Source organism: Etheostoma spectabile, chromosome 15 (genome assembly GCF_008692095.1).
Source record: "Etheostoma spectabile isolate EspeVRDwgs_2016 chromosome 15, UIUC_Espe_1.0, whole genome shotgun sequence".
NCBI lineage: Eukaryota > Metazoa > Chordata > Actinopteri > Perciformes > Percidae > Etheostoma > Etheostoma spectabile.
The window spans coordinates 19,156,371-19,163,261 of record NC_045747.1 but is presented as its reverse complement, the minus strand read 5'-3'; positions in this window follow the sequence as shown (position 1 = coordinate 19,163,261).

Below are 6,891 nucleotides of genomic sequence, written 5' to 3'. Positions count from 1 at the left end.
GGGGGGGGGGGGGGGACAGAGACAGAGAGAAAGCTCTCATTATTTCTCCCTAATTGCCCACGAGTGACCCTCCTGATTCCCCCCTCTGCAACCAGGTACGGTGCCTCATTACAGGCAGCCTCCTCAGTTCTCCCAAGAGAAACCCATGAAAAGGCCATGAAAGGCCTCGTCTGACAGGGGCCAGCCAGACTGGACCAATTAACAGGGTTTTTCTGTGCTCTGACTCGCCACACTGCAGTTTGCAACTCATCTACGGTGTGAGACTTGCAGACGTCCTAGGTCAGGTTGGGATGGTTTGTTCAGAAGGTGGAAGGGATAAGGGCAGTGCCATCTAGCCAGCGCTTCTGTGCCATTTACATGTTTCTCACGCCTCTTTTCACTTTTTTTCTTCCTTTTTTTGGGACACATGGCTGACTGTTAAATATGAAATAAATATTATTACCGGGGAATTTGTTAAGAGTTAGTAGCTGAGCCATTATTCTTATAATTATATCCAGGGCAAAAAAAATATTGTTTATTCATTTTGGATTACCACTTAAACTGTGACAGGCCATTGAAAGCTCTAAATGTTTTCTGGTGCCCTGGCATCATTGCTTCATGAAGGCTAAAAGCAATTGTCAGCCTCCCATTGCCAAGTGAGTTAGTGTGTGTCTGAATAAATGACCCAGTCAAGGTGAGCTCCCCGTGTCAAGCCAGGAGCATCAAAGACGAACCATGCAACCTTGCCAGAGGGCCCGTTTTCCTTTCACCCGGAGAACTCCATTGTCTCTCTCCAAGGCTTGATGCATTCAAGCCCATCCTGATCTTTGTAAAGACTGGTCAAAAAAAAAAGTAATTCAGACAGCTTCCTGTCTATAAGTGACATGAAAGGCAAGACTTTCAAAGAGTGTTCTCCTTCCTCTTGGGGTCTAAAAGACGTTCAACAACAGACATTCTCTTCAAGGTTGCATCAGTTTCCGCTGGAGTGATCCAAAGCAAAAATCGCCTAAACGTAAACAGCACTGACTGATAGAGTGGAGGTAAATGATGGGGGCGAGCGACAATGACACCACTCAGCCAGAGTCTATGATAGTTGCAGTGACAGTGTATTTGGGCAGAGGAGGAAGGGTTGTGAGGGGTGGGGCCCGATGGAAGAGGGGTACTGATTGGCTTGCCGTCTCATGGGGTGCGTTTTTGCCTGCAGGGAAAGGTCATGCGAGGGAACGGGAGTAACGAGGTGTGAAGGGAAGGCACTGTCCTCGGCTGCTGGGCCCTAGGAGACATCCCCAGCAAGGTGTTAATGCAGATGCTGCAGCCTCCCAGGTTCTGTTTATTACACCTTTCAAGGGAAGCCAGCCCAGAGTTTCACCATGAGTCAATACAGCTGAAAACATTCTAATCAGAACCACAAACTGGCAGCAAATCTGACTCCCAGGCCCAGAAATGGATAAACACGAAATGTGGAAAAGCTTGGCTGCGTTTATTTTAATTTTAGTGTGTACACATTGTACTGTGAAAAACATTTTTAACCGCTGAAAAGGATGCAAGCTCAATGTGTAAGTGGTGTTCTTTTTCTCTCTAATTGGCCATCTCACAAATCCAGTTCACCTCTCTCTCTGAGCATGTCCACTCTTCTGTCACAGTCTAACCTGCAACCCCATACCATGAGTTGTGAATGACTGTACAGCTCATATCCTTATACGGATGCTTCATGTAGCAATTTTAAACATCCACCTTATTCTTGATTAAGTTACCTTGGCATATTCACTGGAAATATTGAGAGAACCATGTAGGTTTGTGTGTCAAAAAATTAATTTAATATGAAGCGTATGATGTTTTTTTTGTCTGTGCCAGTACGTACTGAGCTATATATATCCACAACGTTTCACTTCCGGGATTTCTCCGGTGGGGCGGGAAATTCTGCTGAAAGTCCCTCTTCGAGGCCGGATGTCAGTCACCTTTTGCCTTCTTTGTGTTGGAATTTTAAACTCTGGTCAATTTATTAGGATTATGGTTAACTGCTCGTCAGATCTCTGCAGGGTAAATCCAGACAGCTAGCTAGACTATCTGTCCAATCTGAGTTCTCAACTAAAACAACTTTTGAACGTACACATGTTCCACCAAAACAAGTTCCTTCCCGAGGCTGTTCTGCAGCGGCACTGTTGCTACCTCCGGCGCTTGTCGTTACCCATGATGATAGTGACTGGTTTAAAGAAATGCCTATAAAACAGAGCACGCTTTTCTCCCATCCCAGAATGTTGTGTGTACTAGCCAGACCCTCCTCCGCAGCGCTGTGAAGGAAGGTCTGGCAATGAAAGACTGGTACTGAGCTAACTGAGAAAGATGGGTGTTATATGGCAATAACAAATTGTTACTCATAATAGGCAGCATTGTGTAAATGGTGTGCCTTTACATATTTTCAATGCAGACATGTCTTCTTTTATATTTAAGATTAATTTGAAATCTGCACACGTTTGTTTTTTTCTGTTTCGTCAAAATTGTCTTTTACGCTGGTGTCTGGTTTTGAATCTTGCTTTTAATAGACTGTCTTGCTTTGTGTACACATGGTAATTAAGGTATATGTTGCTTTCTGTGTTGTGTCTTGTTGTGTAATGTTATTTCTAGCTAGTTTGTTATGCTCCCAATAAACTGCATTTGGCCTATTGTTTATCTTAATTTATGTTGCAAAACATATTAATGTTAAAATTGACAAGTAAATAAGCTAATGATATATTCATATTTTGACTTAATATGAAAAATAGCTTTTATATGATAACTTTATCCATTAACCAATCATTATTAGAGGCCTATGTCAAGGAGAATGTGAGTTTCAAACATACAAAGTCATAACAAAATGACCTTAATACGACTTGACGTGTTACAACCCCGTGTTTTGTTTCCAGAGTGGTCCCTGCAGCCGCAGCAAAACTGCTGTCTCTCTACGAACTCAACCTGAGAGAGGACCACATGGGAGACCTACCCTCATTATGTGTAAAATATCATTAATTAACTTTATTGAATGAGTCACAGTATGGTTTCCACCACATGGTTCCCTCAGGGTCCCTCGCCCAAGACCCCACCTTGCCCTGTTCAGAGCCAGTGAGCCAGCATCGTTCACATCAGCCCGTTCTCTTAGCCGAGGCTGGTTCTAGGTGACTTTTCTCCCCTCTTATCATTGCTTAGAAAGCTGCCAGTAATTTATAATGTTGTGACAGTCAAATAAACAGGGCTGCTGCCTGCTGGAGTGAAAAGTCCTGTATTAAAGGGAATCAAAACCAGCTCCAAATGGTGCCTTGAATGAAAATAATCTTGGTGTAAGATCTGTTCTGGGCTGGCTAATTTAAATTTGTTCAGGGTGACAGCTTACTGGAAGAGGGACATAATGAAGTCCATTATCATCAGTGGTGCAAATTCTAAAGAACGAGAACTCTCATTATCAGCGCTTTCCTGTATACGAAGGAAATATGTTCATCCATTATGAAATGTGCTGAGAATGACAACATGGAGCAAACATAAGACAATGTAGACTGTGACTTGCCTCTGGAAAAAAAATGGAATGGAGCTTGCTGGAGACTGGACCAGTCGCTTTTTTGTACAATGCCTTCACTTTATTTATGGATCAGGTGATAGTGGTTTTCACTGCACACAAGAAGGCCATGTATTGGGTTTTAACACAGTAAGGACTGTAATAGCCTGATCATTTTGATATCTCACAATGTATACAGTGGTGTGCAACAGCAAGACAGCCTGTGCTTTTATTTACAGGGCCTTTTCTTGTGGTAATCTGACATCTGGTAGACTGTGTCAGACCTTGAACAGTGTCTTCCCAGGCATTATCTCATAAAAACAGAGCCTTGATAATGCTGTTCCATTAGACAAGTAGCGGGAATAACAATAAGTCATTTTGGCCAGAATTAACTGATAAACAGGGGAATGAGGGAAGTCTTCAGATCTGTAACCCACGATAACCACGGCTTCACTAAACTTAGAGAGCGAGGACTTCAAGCTGTCTCTACAATATTTTCCCTTCAAAGAGTATAAAAATGTTTTCTGCCAAAATAATCATCAAAAGTAAGTTCAGTGCCAGCAAAATGGGTTGCTGAATAAACTGTAGTGGAGGAAAATAAAAAAAGCCAGGTGTTGGAGGGAGTCGCACACACATACTAATGTCCTATTAAAAGTCAAGTGCACAGATTCAGGGACAAGAGACTGAATCAACACAAAGCAATTGCGCTGATAATTAAGAAACACTGATTTAAAAATGTGTTCAATTTAAAATAATTAACATGTTCAGTGCCACGGCAGTCAATACCTTTCCTTCATGTCACAGTTGCAGCGTTTGAAATGTCACATCCAAAAGTAGACTGAAACAATAACAATTTAAACTAATCCAATAAGATTGATGATCATCCTCAACAAAACCAACACAAATCTTGTGGTATATTAAAGCATGAATAGATACTCGTTAATGTTTCTGACCTTACTTAGCTGATCTGACTGCAATATCCAAAGAGCATTTGGACACATTAGTTTCAGCAGCAATTCATGATACGATAAAAAGGTAAAGTGTCTGAACCAAATACGTCTTGGATGGTTAATATACTTCAGATCTATCATCATTGCTCTTCTAATGGTGACTGGTCTAAGATCGCTAGTTAGGTGAGAAGATTGACAAACTTTGATTTGGCTCTTAAATGTAAGACTTCCACGGACAGCTGGTTAGCTTAGCTTAGCACAAAGGCTGGAAACAGGAGGAAACAGCTAGCCTGCTCTATCCAAACCTCATTATTTAACACGTTCAATCTCATGAGTTTAATCTGTACAAAACTAAGTTTAAAAAACATTTGCAGTTTTTATACAAGGAATTAGGTGCCGTATTATTTCTTGGAAGCAGTAACTGGGCTACCTGGTGTCTCCGCTGGTTGCCTGGCAACTGCTTTCAGCTAAGAAATAGTTCAGCACAAACCAAATGGATGTATTATAAGAACTGGATACTTAAAGGGCTTTTATTAGCATAGAATAAGGGCGCATCAACTAAAGAAACTTGCAGTGGGAATTAAGTGCAAACAACAAACTACTACACTGGTAACACTGGTCACTTTTAAATTGTTCCTATATTTCAAGCAGTCATTTGTTTCTTTATGGTTTGTTAAAACTTTCTGAAGGTTGTGTAATCCATCTCAGTGAAAATCATGTATGAAAGAAGAAAGACAAAGAAACTGTAGGCAAACTCAAGAAGGCAAAGGCTGCACACAAGAGCCCCCCCATGTGTAGGCAAAAAAGGGTTGGTAAAGTGGGAGACAATGACAAACAAGACAGTTTTGCCACGTTAACACCATAAATCATTGGTGACTAACAATGAGTTGGCATCTGCAAATTGTTTTTTTTAGAGAGGAGCTGGAGTCAATAACTGTGGGGACTGAAGATGTGAGTGGAAATATCAGTGGATCAGGTGGCCAATGTTTGTCAAAACCACAATGCACGGTAGTCCACCAGCCCTGACAACAACAGACTCTCTATTTTGAAATGGAACTAGCCCTGGTGTGGCAGCCCATTTTCCAGAATTCAATAGACACACACACTGCCCCTGCAGCCTGGAAAAGTTCACACATCATCCGTCTTCCTAAGAAGCCATGCAACAAGGAGTGCAATGACTTTTGACCTGTGGCTCTAACTCACGTATGAAGAGCATGGAGGGATCTATCTCTTACATGCTCTGTCAGTCTATACAAAATATAATTGGATCCATACTAGTTTGCGTACATGCAAGAGCGCGCCACTGATGATGTTTTTGGCTACCGTCATGCACCTTGTCTCAAAACATCTGGATGCACTGAAAATAAAACCATATACAGTTGGACACACTGCTCTCCAAAATGCATCAGATGGAGATTAACCCATATCTCTTCCATTGGTACCGCTTCTTCGTCATCCACAGGCAACAGCTGGTTTGAGTCAATTACCCCTACTCGCCCCTGGTTACAACTAGCTGCGGCGCTCCTCAAGTAATCATCTGATGATACTGCATTGGTAGCACTGATGGAGGAGAGGGAGGACTCAGACTTGTACTTGGACAGTGTCAACAAAGTGGTTAATTTGTGTGATCGCAATGCACTTATAACCATCCTCTCAAAACCGAGGAGATCATCTTCGGAGCCACACAAGACACCCATATTGATTTGAGAACAGTTCACAAACAACCCATAAAGCAAACATCAGCTTTCAAATACCTGGAGGTGCACATACTGTATACATAGTCCTGGACCTACCATGTGGACTTCATCTGTAAGAAGGTACAAGAGATGATTTACTTTCTAAGGAGACTCAGGACATTTGGATCTATTCTTCTGCTCCACCATTCAAAATGTCCTGCTGAGTCTGGTTCAGTGGCCTCTCAGTCCAACTGAATTCCAAGGTTATTATGGCTCCTGGGGATCTTCTTCAAGGTGCTGGGTCACTCTGTGGAAAAGTATTTCCTCAACAGCTGCACCAAGCATACCCCCGACTGGCTGAGGGAGAATTTTCTGCCCACTGGGAGGCGCTTTAGAGTGCAATGTTGCAGAAAGAACCAGCACAAGCTCTCTTTTTGTTCCTTACCCCCCACCCCAACCACCACCTCCCCCCATCCACACACACACACTCACACATTCCAAATCCGACACATCCAAACGTATCATATAATCATATCATAAATTATATGATACGTTTGGATGTGTCGGATGTGGAATGCATGTATGTGTGTGTGTGTGTGCGTGTGCAAGATGAGGGACAGGTGTGTCAGATGTTGTTTATATTGTATTGTTATGTCTTTTTTTTGGCAGCTTATGGGCGACCTTACAGATGTTTTTAAGTTGCTTTTTGTTTATCTTATTTTGTCGTATGTTACTGGACACAGCTAAGAAATAGTTCATG